The following is a 16,947-nucleotide window of genomic DNA, read 5'->3' as shown; positions in this document are numbered from 1 at the left end:
CACAACTTACCAATTTCAAATGTGCAAGAATAAGAAAACCTTTTTTTTTTAAATTCTACATTTGATGAATGTTATAAACCTTCTTAAGACTTGTCACTCAACGTCACAATCTTAACTTTAAGACTTGTTTTGGAACGAAGTATGATTGACTTCTTGATTTAACCATTTCTTCAATTCTTGATTCCTCTTCTTAGACATACAATTGTACTAAGATTTACTTAGAGGATTAATTGAGTTATGGTTCTTAATCATTAAGACATATCATAAAGCATAAAAGGTACTCTCCCTTCTTCTTAGAATAGAGAAACTTTTATCTTTCTGCCTACTTGATTCTTCTTATTCGTTCTGCTATTGATTTAAACCTTTCAATCAATTCAAAATTACACTTAATCTTGTAAGTACAATCACATTTACTAAACTTTTAGTAAATCATGACGAATATCTTTGTCACTCTTGTGGTGGACTTGATCAACACACAACATTGTGTACTTAATCTCCTAGTCCTTCACTCGACACTTTGTCAACGAATTAGTCTAATTTCCAAATATGAAATTTCTCATTCATCGTGCAACCAAGTTGCATGATTCCAAGTTTCTGTCCAATTGAACCTTGGGTGATGAGAAACTCTCCGTATTTGGTAAATTCTTGACATTTCCACAAACAACATAATTAAGAATCACATCCACTCGTTGTAGAAATATATGAACATCAATTTTCATAACGATTTCATTGCAAGGAAATAAATAAATAAATAAATGAGTCAAACCAAATTTATTTTATTCATAAAAGCAGCGGAAAACATTTGTCCTTACAATGCAAAATCAACTGAAAACTATGTAGTCAAAAGAAAAAATTCCTAACAACTCTATCATAACTCTCTAGCTCAAAATCTAATCTTCAAATCCATGCGATCGAGATCCATTTCTTCGTGATTAGACTTATCTCACTCTTTCATTAAGCTTCCTCTCCTTTTACTAATCCTGCAAAACATTCAAATGTAATCTTATCACATTATGTATTAAGAATCAACGAATAGGAACTTAATGGAGTTATATAGTGGATTTTACCTGAAGCACAGCCATACTCTTTGACTCTCCCATCTTCTGGAATCTTCAGGCTCTTAGGGAAGACTTGTATCCAACGCCCTTTCTCTTGGCAGCAAACACAGGTCGGTTCTCCTAGAACGTCCTCGGAAGCATGGTTGGTTGATTTTCCCAACAAATACGCTCCATTGCTTTGCCAAATCATTTTTGATTCAGTAGCAATGAGCATGTAAGTTAGGTCAATGAGGTTTTCGTCATGATCCATCATATAATACTTTCTCTTGAACTCGTTATATGATTCAGGAAGTGACTGCAGAACCCAGTTCACAACCAACTTATCAGGGAATGACGCACCCAACATTATCAACCTATCGATGTGTGATTTCATTCCTAGAACGTGGGCACACACGGGTTTACCATCTTCATGTTTCTTTTCCAATAGGGCTTTAGTGACATTGAACCTTTCAATTCTTCGATCTTGTGGGTTAGGGAGAATAATTAGAGGAGGTGGAGGAAGTGAAGCATGATTTCTTGTTCCTCGATCGAATCGTGAAATATCGTCTTCATGTGGAAAGCTTGTTCCACAGGATTTGGGAAGACCATAGTTGTCGTACTTTGACATCTACAAAACGGGAGAAAACAAATTCAAGTTAGTTGATTGATTGAGTCCTTAGTAAATCACCCAAATGAGATACTAAGGCTAGGACCCAACACAATATTCCACAACTCAGGAGAGGGATGCCGTAACCCAAATTGCAGAACATTTGAAGGTAAGTGAATGACGATTCACTAATTTTCCACCATGAAAAACGAAAAAGAAATTTAAGTTTTAAATCTATGAAAACTCCTAGATCCTTTGAGATTCATTGAACTTTTCAATGGCATGTTTAAATTTCGATATGCCCCTCTAGTTTGTGACTAGGATGCCGAGGATCACAAAGCGGGTGTGAATAACCATGCAAATCTACATGGTGCCCTCACATGTTACAATCACCTATTCGATGTGCCGGTAAACCACACACGCTCCACCCAACTATGACAAACATTGAGTCACCCTTTGCTACCTTTGCTTAGAACCATTTAGTGTGCTGGTAAACCACACACGCTCCACTAACGTCTTTGCAAGGGCACAAAGTGTAATTTCATGGAATTGCATCAATTCACTTTTACCTAAAGTAACTAAGATTGGGAATTTGTAAAATATTTAGTTACTTATGTACTTCATTATACTTATAATGGAAGGTTTCTGTCCTATCCTACCCGTTCAGCTAACGACCCTCAACTAGTCAAGAGTGCGGTGGGTAAGGGTGGATACCCATTCAATCGCCATTTTATAGGCAATTTCCTTAAACACCCCTTATAGACCAGTTTCGTGAATGAGGCCTAGTAACGGTAAGACTGACTTTTACTCATACATATATATAATGTTAGACTTTTAATGTTATATATAGTATAGGGTGTATTTTACACTTTTAAAATACTTTGTGGTCAAATTTAATAATTATACTTTTAATTCAATTAAATTGTATACCAAAACTTTTATGGATTTATTAAACCTCTTTTAATTATACACCTTAATTAATTAATAAAACCATAAGGGTGTGATTTGAACTTTTCAAAACAATACTAGGGTTTTAGAATTTAACATTCCTAAATTAAACCTTTAATTAACTTTTAAATTCCAAAATTTGAGGGCAAGTTTTGAAACATTTCAAAACATTAGGGTTTAGAATTTAAATATACATCAAAATTAAACTTTTAATCAAAATTTAAATTCCAAAACTTGAGGGCAAGTTTTGAAACCTTTTTTCAAAACATTAGGGTTTCAACTATTTAAATTTCAAAACAAAACTTTTGAGTTCAAATTCAAACTATAAAACCTAAAGGGGAAAATTGAAACTTTCCATAACACAAGGATCAAATAACAAATAATATAAATTAAACACTTAATTTCATCATTATCTATATTTGACCTAATTTCAATTTCTTGCAAAATAAGTTACCCAATTAAGACAAATAATCAAACTTTAATATATAAGGAAGTCATTATCTAATAAATTGGTAATTATCTTTTGTTTAACCAAGGATATACTCATAAATATGTTTAAAATCGGATTTTAATGACCTAGAACAGATAAGGCAAGTATCCATGAGTAAAACAGCAAGAAATCCCGAAAATAGCTCTTTCTGACGCTCGAACTTGCCGAGTACCACACTGTACTCGCCGAGTTGAGGCCTACTCGCCGAGTACATTGTGGTACTCACCGAGTTCATCAGGCAGGGAGCTCAAAACTCGTTTTTGCAACTTGAAAAAACATACAAGGCATCAATACAATAGAAACCAATCATGTCTCTGATACCACTGATGGGCTTTAGCTATAAGAACATCCTATGTGCTCATACAAACCCTAATGCTTGGATCTAGGTTTCTCTATTGTACATGCAAGTTATCCAAGACTATAAACCCTAGATCTAGCATATGATAATCAATATAATATATAAATTAGGGTTTGGATCATACCTTGATTGTTATGTAGCAATAACAATCTCAAATCCTCCTTGTAATGACTTTAGAAAGCTTAGAGTCACAAATGTCACTCCTCTAATGGTTCACAAACACCAAGAGCAAGAGGATGAATAGGAGGGGTAGAAACCCTAAGGATTCAGTTGCCCACGTTTTTGGTGCCCAAGGGGTCCCTAAATAGTGAGGCTATTAGGGTTATCTAACAAGGAAACCCTAATTTGGATGCTTAAGCCCTAAGCAACCCATGGACTCCTTCCTTAACAAGCCTTGGACGATTTCTAATGGGTTTCCCCATAGAATTCGTCCAACCTTATATTATAAGGTAACCCATAGCCCAATTGCAATTATCTTATAATTTCAATTCCAGTCCCTTAAGTTTAATTAATCTCTTTTAGCCACAAACTTAATTCTTATTAATTCGTGACTAATATTAATTAAACAATATTATTTCTCCTTTAATATATTATTCTCATAATATATTAATAAATCATAATTAATCCTTTCTCTCCATAATTCATCCTATCAAGTTGCTTTGGTGAAGGCAACCCAAAAGGACCATGCACCATCGGGTCAAGTACATACCAAAATAGTTATGGACTTAGACACTAATCCAACAACAATAACATATAAGGCATCTATTGGGCCTTGCCCACTGCGTCGGACCGAATTCCGGAAACTAACCAGGGCCTTGCCCTCTGCAGCGGACCGAAGTCCAGAATTAACTGCATCGGAACGAAGTCCGGAACTGACTGGGACCTTGTCCCCTACATCAGACCGAAGTCCGAAACTAACTGCATCGAACCGAAGTCCGGAACTGACTGCATCGGACCGAAGTCCGGAACTGACTGGGACCTTGTCCCCTACATCAGACCGAAGTCCGAAACTAACTGCATCGAACCGAAGTCCGGAACTGACTGCATCGGACCGAAGTCCGGAACTGACTGGGACCTTGTCCCCTGCATCAGACCTAAGTCTGGAACTAACTGCATCCGACCAAAGTCCGGAACTAACTGATCATAGCATAACATAAACATATCAACTAACACATATACTGCATACTGCATCGGACCGTAGCCTGGAACACATAACACATAAACTCTGTTTGAGTCACGAAGACATCAAACATACTATCTACTGCGTCATACCAAAGTCCGGAAACTACTGCTAACTAAACGGGCCGGCATTGTGGCCTTAGACCCGTTCCTACTGGAAGGGAATTCACCTCGTGATGCTGACTGCTGAACTCCTGAATGAGAAATCCCTGACTGCTGCTCCGGCTGCTTCCCAGCTATAATGGGAAATAAATACTAAATCATAATAGGGATTCCTCTATGGGTAAAATAACCATTTTACCCCTACTATGGTGTGGGACACAACATGGCCCAAAACCTCAATTCCTTCTAAATCCATCTATGGCCCCACTATAAGCCCACTAATGGCCCAATTTGCTATATTGGGCCTAGAACCATTTTATTGGGCCTTACCCAAGCCCAATACTACATCCTTGGTCCTTAGCAACTGAATTCTGATGGGCCATAAAGGCCCAAGGACCCTAAGCCAGAAACCCAGCCCACACCGAGGCCCAACACTCGAAGCCCAAACTGGTAACGTACGTGGGGCGTACACCTAGGTACGCTGAGCGTACTGGCTGCTGGCTTGTACGCGGCGCGTACTTCCTTGTACGCCCAACGTACAGCTCTGTTAAGCCAACATCTCATTAAGTGCTTAATAGTTCGATCCAGAAGCTACAAATCCAGATCCTAAGCTTATTCCCGGACTTAAGCCATAAAGTTGCTTACTTGATGGCTTACAAGTCTCATAAAGGCTCAAACTTCCACAAATAACATTCTACTTCCATAAAACCAACTAGATCTCATGCATGGTTCCATATAAGCCACAAAGATCGAAACTTTACTGCTATGGGGACACTTGAGCCTCAAGGATAGCAATCCCAAGCTCCAAAAACAAAGTTGCTAGATAAAGGTCCTTCCTTTGGACCTAAAAGGTCCAAACTTCCAAGAACTCCTAGATCTAAACTTACAAGAAGAAAGTTGGAAGCTTTATACCTCTTTAGAATGCCAAACGAAAGGATTAGGGGTGCAAACGAGCCGAGCCGAGCCCGATCCTGGCCAGGCTCGGCTCGAGCTCGTTTAAGTTATATGAGGCTCGAGCTCGAGCTCGGCTCGATTCGAGCTTTCCTGTACTGAGCTCGGATCGAGCTCGTAAAGAATTATCCAAGCTCGGCTCGGGCTCGAGCTCGACTCGTTTTTTATCTAACGTGCCTAAATAAGCTTAAGCTCGGCTCGAGCTCGTTAAGAAGCTCGTTTACTAATACCCTAAATCCGTAAATCCTCTAATATATTTTTATTTTAATATATATAAATAATAATAAATTATATTATGTAAAGGCTCGTTTAGGCTCGCGAGCCTAATCGAGCTTAATGACATAGGCTCGAGCTCGAGCTCGTTTAATAAACGAGCTTAATATTAAGCTTGAGCTCGGTTCGGGCTCGTTTAAAATCGATTTCGAGTCGAGATTTTAGCGATCCGATCCTGAGTAGCTCGCGAGTAGCTTGGCTCGTTTGCACCCCTAGAAAGGATGATCCCAGATCTATGAGCTCAAGGTGCTCAAGCTCTTCTTCTTCCACTTCTCTTCTCCTCCTTCTTCACAAAATAAGCTCAAAGATCAAACACACACAAACAAGGAGCAAAGGGGACGATCTAGGGTTTCTCTGGAGTGAATGATAAGTGAGGAGTCCAAATGGGAGGCTATAATGGGGTTTAAATACGCGTCAACCCTTAAAATTAGGGTTTTCCACCTGGTCATGTACGCTGGGCGTACCTTAAGGTACGTTGCGCGTACGCTCAGCCTCCCCGCGTTTCATTTAAGCAGTACGCCCAGCGTACAAGGGGGCGTTACGCCCCGTGTACGGCTTATGGGCTGCTTACTCTTCGGCCCAAAATAAAGGTCCACTCACAATATTAATTCAGTTATGGCCCAAACTAAACTGAAGAATTAAATAACTTTTATACCTCGGAAACGATCGTTACAAATCTCCCCCACTTGAATTAGACTTCGTCCTCGAAGTCTGCTGCCACTCAATCTGAAAATAACTTTGGGTAATGCTCCCGCATCTCCTCCTCTGATTCCCACGTCCACTCTGAACCCTTCCGGTGCTGCCACTGCACCTTCACTAGCTGAATTACCTTGTTCCTGAAGGTCTTTGTCTTCCGGTCCAAAATCGCGACCGGCCTCTCGATATAATTCAGGCTGCTATCAACCTGAATGTCCTCTAAGGGAACAACTGCTGACTCATCCACCAAACACTTCCTCAACTGGGAAACATGGAAAGTGTTGTGGATCTGGCTAAGCTCTGCCGGAAGATCCAACCGGTAAGCAACTCGACCCACCCGGGTCAGAACCCTAAAAGGACCAATGAACCTGGGGCCCAACTTGCCCCTCTTCCGAAATCTGATGACACCCTTCCAAGGTGATACCTTATGGAGGACCATGTCGCCTTCCTGAAACTCCAAGTCTGATCGCCTCCTGTCGGTGTAACTCTTCTGCCGACTCTGAGCAGTCTGCAGCCTACTGCGTACTTGCTGGATCAACTCTGTCGTCTTGAGCACCACTTCGGTGCTCCCAATGACACGCTGACCGACCTCGCCCCAACAAATCGGGATCCTACACTTCCTCCCATAGAGCATCTCGAAAGGAGGTCGATCAATACTCGTGTGGTAACTGTTGTTATACGAAAATTCCGCTAACGGAAGATACGTATCCCAACTGCCACCGAAGTCTAAAACACATGCCCGCAGCATGTCCTCGAGAGTCTGAATCGTTCTCTCGCTCTGCCCGTCTGTCTGAGGATGGAAAGCGGTGCTAAAATGGGGACGAGTACCCATCTCGTCATGAAACCGCTTCCAGAATCTGGAAGTAAAACGGACATCTCAGTCTGACACCACTGAAACAGGCACTCCATGTCGTGCCACCACCTCCCTCACATAAATATCAGCTAACTTCTCTGCTGATATACTCTCCGAGAGCGGTATAAAATGAGCACTCTTCGTCAACCGATCCACTATAACCCATATAGAATCCACTCCACGTGCAGTCCTGGGAAGCTTTGTGATGAAATCCATGGTGATGTCTTCCCATTTCCACACTGGAATATCTAACGGCTGCATCTTGCCATGAGGTATTTGGTGTTCTGCCTTCACCTTCCTGCAGGTCAGGCACCTCTCCACATACTAGGCGACATCCCGCTTCATGCAGGGCCACCAATAATAAGGTCGAAGATCTCTATACATCTTCGTCGCCCCTGGATGGATGGAAAATCGAGACTTATGAGCCTCGTCCATCAACACCTGCCGTACTCCGCCCCAGTATGGTACCCATACTCTCCCATGAAAAGTCAACAATCCCCGACTATCGTAGTCAAAAGAAGCTACTCGGCCCACAATCCTCTCACATTTCTGTCTCTCCTCCTTGAGGCCCTCGGCCTGCGCCTCTTTGATTTGCTCCAACAATGGAGTAATCACTGTCATCCTCAAACAAATATCTCTGATCGGGGCCGTTGCTGCCTTGCGGCTCAGGGCGTCGGCCACTACATTGGCCTTCCCTGGGTGGTATAAGATCTCACAGTCGTAATCCTTCAACACATCTAACCAACGCCTCTGCCTCATGTTCAGATTCGGCTGATCCATGAGGTACCTCAAGCTCTTGTGATCCGTGTAAATGGTACAACGGACCCTGTAAAGGTAATGTCTCCAAATCTTGAGGGCAAACACCACTGCCCCAACTCTAAATCATGCGTAGGATAATTAGCCTCATGAGGCTTCAACTGTCTCGAGGCGTAAGCTATCACATGGCCTCGCTGCATCAACACTGCTCCCATACCTGTGATCGAAGCATCACAATAAACCACAAAATCCTCTACTCCCTTTGGCAGGGTAAGAATCGGTGCCTCGCACAATCTCTGCCTGAGGTTCTCAAATGCTGCTTGCTGCTCAGGCCCCCAGCGAAACACCAACGACTTCTTAGTCAGTCGGGTGAGCGGTACTGCTATCTTGGAGAAATCTTGAATGAACCTCCTGTAGTACCCTGCCAAACCTAGAAAGCTCTGAATCTCGGATGGAGACTTCGGGACCTCCCACTGCATCACGGCCTCAATCTTGGCCGGATCTACCAAAATACCCTTCTGGTTGACGAGGTGACCAAGGAACCGCACTTCGCGTAACCAGAACTTTCACTTGGAGAACTTCGCGAAAAGTCTCTCCCTCCTCAAGACCTCTACAACCTCTCTCAGGTGCTCCTCATGCTGCTCCTGAGTCTTGGAATACACCAAGATATCGTCTATGAATACTATCACAGACCGATCCAGCATCGGCCTGCACACGCTGTTCTTGAGGTCCATGAACGCGGCTTGAGCGTTGGTGATCCCAAACGGCATCACCACAAACTCATAATGACCATACCGGGTCCTGAAGGCAGTCTTCTGTACATCCTCGCCTCTGACTCGCATCTGGTGATATCTGGAGCCTAAATCAATCTTGGAGAACCAAGACACTCCCTGAAGCTGATCAAATAAATCATCTATCTTCGAAAGTGGGTAACGGTTCTTCACCGTTACCTTATTCAGCTCCCGGTAATCTATACACATACGGTGCGACCTGTTCTTTTTCTTCACGAATAAAATCGGTGCACCCCAGGGCGAACTCCTCGGCCTGATAAATCCCTTGTCTAGCAGCTCTTGCAGCTGCGTAGACAACTCCTGTATCTCCGGGGGAGCCAACCGATATGGTGCCTTAGCTATCGAAGCCGCACCAGGGATTAGGTCGATCCCGAACTCGACCTGCCTCTCGGGAGGTATTCTAGGCAAATCCTCTGGAAATACATCTGGGTAGTCTCGCACTACCGGAACATCATCAACTATTGTCTTGCCCTTCTCCCGGGCATCTAAAACATAGGCGACATAACCGACACAACCCTGCTGAAAATAGCGCCTCGCTCTCGCCGCTGAACATAGAACTGGTTCGCACTGTGGCCTCTCGCCCTGAATCATTAACTCTCCCCCACTGGGAGTGCGAACCCTCACCAACTGCAGCTCACAATCTATCACCGCCCCATTGGGGCTCAACCAATCCATGCCTACTATGACCTTATTCCCTCACAAGGGAATAGGAACCAAGTCCACCGGAAACTGCTCATCGAATAACTGTAGGGAACACCCTCTGTGCACCCTTGCAACCCTAACGGTCCTATCAGCTGCTATCTCAACCTCAAGTGGACAATCTAGCTCCCCTGGAGCTTTGCTAAACCTCCTGTTAAGTGCAAGGGAGACGAATAACCGGGTAGCCCCCAAATCAAACAACACTGTAGCTGAAATGCCGTTCACTGAGAACGACCCTATACAAAACATATAACCATAAGAAACAATCAATAATAAATGTAGAGATAAAGGAAAGATACATACCTGTCACCACATCAGGAGTCGCTCGCGCCTCCTCTACCGTCAGCTGAAAATCCCTACTCCTCGCCACCGGTATCTCGACCCGGCCCTGACGGCCATCCGTAATCCTCAAAGTAGCAGGAGCAGGTGCTGACACCTTCCCCGTAGAAGCTAAACTCGGGCACTGTGACTTTTTATGTCCCCTCTGATTGCACTGGAAGCAAATCAGATCTGATGGCACAAAGGTGGTAGTAGTGGCTGTACAATCTCTGCTCATATGCCCAGTCCGGCCGCACTTGTAGTAGCCGGCACTCCCTGCTTTGCACGCCCCATCGTGCAATCTCCCACACTTGCCACACCTAGCGTGGCTCTGCTGACTCCTAGCTCTGTGATACGAACCCTTGGGCTTTTTGCCTGAACTCCCTGAACCTGGAGCCGCCTCCGGCTTCCTCTTTCTTTCCATCTCAAGATCAATCTCTCTCTCTCTCTCTCTCTCTCTCTCTCTCTCTCTCGCCCTAGCAATCATGTCATCCAGAGTCTTACAGCTGGACCGGCTCACGAACAGGCGGATATCACTCCGCAACATCTCATGATAACGGGCTTTCTTCATTTTCCTCATCAGTTGCGTACTGAGGAACAAGAAGAGCCCTCTCCCTGAACTTGGCGGTAATCTCCGCCACTGTCTCTGTAGTCCGGGTAAGATCCTGAAACTCTCTGGCTAACTGTTGCACCTCAATGACCGGTGTGAACTCAGCTCTGAACCTGGTAGTGAAATCAGCCCAGGTCATAGCATCCAAAGCTGCGTCATCCCCAATGGCATGACCAACCTCCTCCCACCAATCCCGTGCCCTGTCCTTCAGAAGACAGGACGCCAATCTAACCTTGTCGCCCTCGGGACATCTGCTAGTGTGGAAAGCGTTGGCCACATCTGCCAACCATCTAGTACTCGCTATGGGGTCCCGCGCCCCGTGATAATCCGGAGCTCCGCATGCCCGGAACTCCCTAAAAGTAAGCGTGCGCGACCCCATCATGGTCGCCATCTCAGCACGGAAAGTGCTTAACCTCTCGTCCATCAACTCTAAGATGCCCTCCTTGATCGAACCGAAGATCACAGGAGTCTGCTCAAGTATGGTGCGAGTAATCTCTGAAGAGAGAAACTCCCTAGTCTGCTCATCCATCTGCCCGGCCTCCGGGTCTGGTCCTGATCCCCCTTCGGCACTCGAACTGCCGACTGCTGGTCGAGAGCGCAATACCACCATTCTGAAAACACATCATAATAAACTTCAGGGTCATAATATAATTCGAGGGATCACTATTATCACAAGTTTCCTGGTCTTATCTCAACTTTCCTTGATTCGAGTACGGATCCTCTGCTTTCAGTAGTACGGGCCCATACTACCTTCCACATCTATCCGTACTTTCCTCAAGTACTGCCTCAACTCCACCAAGTCACTTCTACTACTACTGATCTCTGCTACTCTCATCCTAGGCTTGCCCTAGGGAAATCTCTGACTCTACCAACCCACCTCCTGCCATCAGTTGCATAAGAAGTTTCTGCTTTCTTCCCCTAACTAACTCGCGAATACTATTACATATTACTCAGACTAGATAATTCTTCGAATGAGAGACCCTACCCTACAACGATTGGACTCAGACAAGAGCTGCGAAATAGGGCTAGACCTAACCTTCTGAAATTATTTAGTCCTTGCAATATGTAACTTATCATATTCGTTTACTAGTTAGTAAAAGACAACTACAACTCCTAGGAGCACAAAGCAAGCAGCATTCGGGCATTAAGTACACATACTAAAGCATATACTACACTGGCTATCATTCTAGCTACTCTGTACTAGCATGCATCTCTCAATAAGTTGGTACACATATATCAGGCACATAAGGCATCCTCCCTAGATCCTTAGCCCTAACTAGCATGCAATTCTCATAAAGCTGATACACATATAATAGGCACATAAGGCATCCTTCCTAGATCCTTAGCCATATTCTAGCATGTTGTTCTACTAAAACTGAAACTGATATTCATAACATAAACTTGTATGGGTAATTTGGGAGTACTTACTTGAGCTCGACTGATTGCATGCACCACACCCTTTTTCCTTTATAAAAACTCTTCTTCTTTCTAAGTTCTTTTTCGAAAATCTTTTTCAAAAACATTTTTCTTTTGAAAATCTTTACCGTTTCCTTAGTTTGAGTTCAGACACACCCGGAAGTGTATCTGAATCCCTCAAACCAAGGCTCTGATACCAACTTGTAACAACCAAAAATACGACCTAAAAATTTTCGTTTTAATAATAATAAAAATCATGTACTGATTGTCACATCATAAAACCATGTGTCAAATATCTCAACTCATAATAAAATGTCATGAACATTTGTATCAAATCAAACTATGAATCAACAAACTCCCAGGAATAAGACTGAAGCTGTGGTGTGTGTAATGCCATCATCCCGAGCTCTTCCCTTTGCTTGCGGAAGTACCTGAAACCAAATTGAAACTATAAGCACAAAGCTTAGTGAGCTCCCCCAAACTACCACATACCATACAATAACATATAAGGCATCTATTGGGCCTTGCCCACTGCGTCGGACCGAAGTCCGGAAACTAACTAGGGCCTTGCCCTCTGCATCGGACCGAAGTCCGGAACTAACTGCATCGGACCGAAGTCCGGAACTAACTGCATCAGACCGAAGTCCGGAACTGACTGGGACCTTGTCCCCTGCATCGGACCTAAGTCCAGAACTAACTGCATCGGACCAAAGTCCGAAACTAACTGAGCATAACATAACATAAACATATCAACTAACACATATACTGCATACTGCATCGGACCGTAGCCCAGAACACATAACACATAAACCCTGTTTGAGTTATGAAGACATCAAACATACTATCTACTGCGTCATACCAAAGTCCGGAAACTACTGCTAACTAAACGGGCCGGCATTGTGGCCTTAGACCCGTTCCTACTGGAAGGGAACTCACCTCGTGATGCTGACTGCTGAACTCCTGAATGAGAAATCCCTGACTGCTGCTCCGGCTGCTTCCCAGCTATAATGGGAAATAAATACTAAATCAGAATAGGGATTCCTCTATGGGTAAAATGACCATTTTACCCCTACTATGGTGTGGGACACAGCATGGCCCAAAACCTCAATTCCTTCTAAATCCATCTATGGCCCCACTATAAGCCCACTAATGGCACAATTTGCTATATTGGGCCTAGAACCCTTTTATTGGGCCTTACCCAAGCCCAATACTACATCCTTGGTCCTTAGCAACTGAATTCTGATGGGCCATAAAGGCCCAAGGACCCTAAGCCTGAAACCCAGCCCACACCGAGGCCCAACACTCGAAGCCCAAACTGGTAACGTACGTGGGGCGTACACCTAGGTACGCTGAGCGTACTGGCTGCTGGCTTGTACGCGGCACGTACTTCCTTGTACGCCCAACGTACAACTCTGTTAAGCCAACATCTCATTAAGTGCTTAATAGTTCGATCCAGAAGCTACAAATCCAGATCCTAAGCTTATTCCATGACTTAAGCCATAAAGTTGCTTACTTGATGGCTTACTTGTCTCATAAAGGCTCAAACTTCCACACATAACATTCTACTTCCATAAAACCAAATAGCTCTCATGCATGGATCCATATAAGCCACAAAGATCGAAACTTTACTGCTATGGGGACACTTGAGCCTCAAGGATAGCAATCCCAAGCTCCAAAAACGAAGTTGCTAGATAAAGGTCCTTCCTTTGGACCTAAAAGGTCCAAACTTCCAAGAACTCCTAGATCTAAACTTACAAGAGGAAAGTTGGAAGCTTTATACCTCTTTAGAATGCCAAACGAAAGGATGATCCCAGATCTATGAGCTCAAGGTGCTCAAGCTCTTCTTCTTCCACTTCTTTTCTCCTCCTTCTTCACAAAATAAGCTCAAAGATCAAACACACACAAACAAGGAGCAAAGGGGACGAACTAGGGTTTCTCTGGAGTGAATGATAAGTGAGGAGTCCAAATGGGAGGCTATAATGGGGTTTAAATACGCGTCAACCCTTAAAATTAGGGTTTGCCACCTGGTCGTGTACGTTGGGCGTACCTTAAGGTATGCTGCGCGTACGCTCAGCCTCCCCGCGTTTCATTTAAGCAGTACGCCCAACGTACAAGGGGGGGGGGGGGGGTTATGCCCCGCGTACGGCTTATGGGCTGCTTACTCTTCGGCCCAAAATAAAGGTCCACTCACAATATTAATTCAGTTATGGACCAAACTAAACTGAAGAATTAAATAACTTTTATACCTCGGAAACGATCGTTACACAATGATATTTGCTCTGGAAATCTGGAGACATTACTTGTATGGAACGAAATGCACAATATTCACAGACCATAAAAGTCTTCAGCATATCTTCGACCAGAAAGATCTAAACATGAGACAACATCGTTGGGTGGAGCTACTAAATGATTACGAATGCGAAATTCGTTATCATCCCGGTAAAGCCAATGTAGTAGTTGATGCCCTTAGCAGAAAAGAATACTCGGGACGTCGAGTAAAGTCGTTAACCATGACTATCCATTCACACCTAACCACACAGATCAAAGAGACTCAACTTGAGGCCTTAAAACCCGAGAATGTGGCAGGTGAATCTTTAAGAGGAATGGAAAAAAAACTTAGAAATCAAAGGTGATGGAGCCCGATATCTCATGAACCGGATCTGGACACCAAATTTCGGTGGTTACAGAGAGGTTGTCATGAATGAAGCACACAAGACACGATACTCCATTCACCCAGGGTCAAATAAGATGTATCTGGACCTTAAAAAACTTTATTGGTGGCCTAACAACCCGTTATTTTCGATCTTGTAAAAGTCAACAAAAGTCAAAAATATCAAATTAAAGTCAAATTTATTGATTTGTTAAGTTGATAAAGTTAAATTAATGTTTTTGATACATATGAACATTTAGAAAATGTGTTGTAATGTTTGGAAGTGAAATGGCCCAAAAACCGAGGATTCTCGCCTTAACCGGAAACCCTCGCAAGCTTTAACACTTCAGACCGCAAACTGTTTACAGCCAAGAACCTCGGACCGCAAACGTGCGGGACCAAGAACTACTTTTAGTAGAAAACTACCCCGGAGGGTTTCCTCTTCGGACCGAAAACCTTGCATGCTTATCTTCCTCGGATAGAGTTCCCAACCAAGAACCCATCTCCTCAGTTTGTGTTCTCGGCCAACCCCCCCCCCCCCCCCACACACACACATATATATATATATATATATATATATATATATATATATATATATATATATATATATATACCTGAAATCTTTCCTCATTCTTACACATCTAAGCCGAAAACTACACTTTTCTCTCTCAAGTATCATCAACCGAAGTCTCCCCTCTACTCTCAAGAACATGCGAAGCCTCTCATTTCTTGTGTTAGACTTGTATTCCCCCCCCCCCCCTCCAAAGACAGTGAAAATAGTAAAAATGCAGGGGTATAAACTCACATTTTGGGAGTTTTCGGTTGAAGATACGGTGTAGTCGTGTTAATTTCACAAGTTAGAACCCACGATAAAAACCGAATCGTAATTTATATTAACAATATATTAAGTATAAATTAGATAATCTAATGAAGTTTAAAGTGTTAAACAACACTTAGTTATTGTAAGAAGACTTACAATAATCCTTAGAATAGTATGTGGGTGTTCTTGGTGTTCTTCGCATTCTTTGCGTTCTTCGTGAAAACTAACTAAATTGGGTGTTTTTGGGATGATAACAAGATCAATGGATGATACTTGCAAGATTCTAAGAAGATACAAAGGATTTTTCGCATGGGATTCATGAGAAATGAAAGGCTTTGCATGTTCTTGAGAGGAGAGGGGAGACTTCGGTTGATGATACTTGAGAGAGAAAAGTGTAGTTTTCGGTTGACATGTGTAAGAATGAGTGAAGATTTTAGGCATCTTATATATATATATATATATATATATATATATATATATATATATATATATATATATATATATATATATATATGTTTTCGGCCAAGAACACAAACCGAGGAAATGGGTTCTTGGTTGGGAACTCTACCTGAGGAAGATAAACATGCGAGGTTTTCGGTCCGAAGAGGAAACCCTCCGAGGTAGTTTTCTACTGAAGGTAGTTCTCGGTCCCGCACGTTTGCGGTCCGAGGTTCTCGGCTGTAAACAGTTTGCGGTCCGAAGTGTTAAAGCTTGCGAGGGTTTTCGGTTAAGGCGAGAATCTTCGGTTTTTGGGCCATTTCACTTCCAAACTTTACAACACATTTTCTAAATGTTCATATGTATAAAAAACATTAATTTAACTTTATCAACTTAACAAATCAATAAGTTTGGCTTTAATTTGATATGTTTGACTTTTGTTGACTTTTATAAGATCGAAAATAACATGTTGTCACATATTATTTGTTTTTTTAGTTTTAAAATCCATATTTTACTAAGGGTTTATATATGTAAGATGAATCATTCTATTAAATACTCTACAACCATTTTTTTCCTATTTCAAATCTCCTTGGCTAGAATATATTGAATTAGTTACTTTATTCATTATATCATTTGTATTTATATAAAAATATTAGTTTAAAAAATATGTAAAGCTTACAACTTTATATTAAACTTTTAATTTTAATAAACTCGTGTAATACATGGTCTTACACCTAGTTTATACTAACATGCCAAAATAACTTCTAATCGTCACACGTTTTGTTATTTAAATGGCTTAATTGGGTCGGATTAGATTGCAACGTCCATTTAGTTCAAAGATTATAATTTTTTTTGTTTTTTTGTTTTAAATATGATTAGAAAACGAAATAATAATTTATGTATGTAAAGAACGATTTAGAATATTATAAACAACGAAATCGAAAAATTATCCAAG

Source organism: Lactuca serriola, chromosome 9 (assembly GCF_051521515.1).
Source record: "Lactuca serriola cultivar US96UC23 chromosome 9, Lser_US96UC23_V15, whole genome shotgun sequence".
In the NCBI taxonomy this organism is placed as follows: domain Eukaryota; kingdom Viridiplantae; phylum Streptophyta; class Magnoliopsida; order Asterales; family Asteraceae; genus Lactuca; species Lactuca serriola.
The sequence above is the reverse complement of the archived record's forward strand: the minus strand, read 5'-3'. Positions refer to the sequence as shown.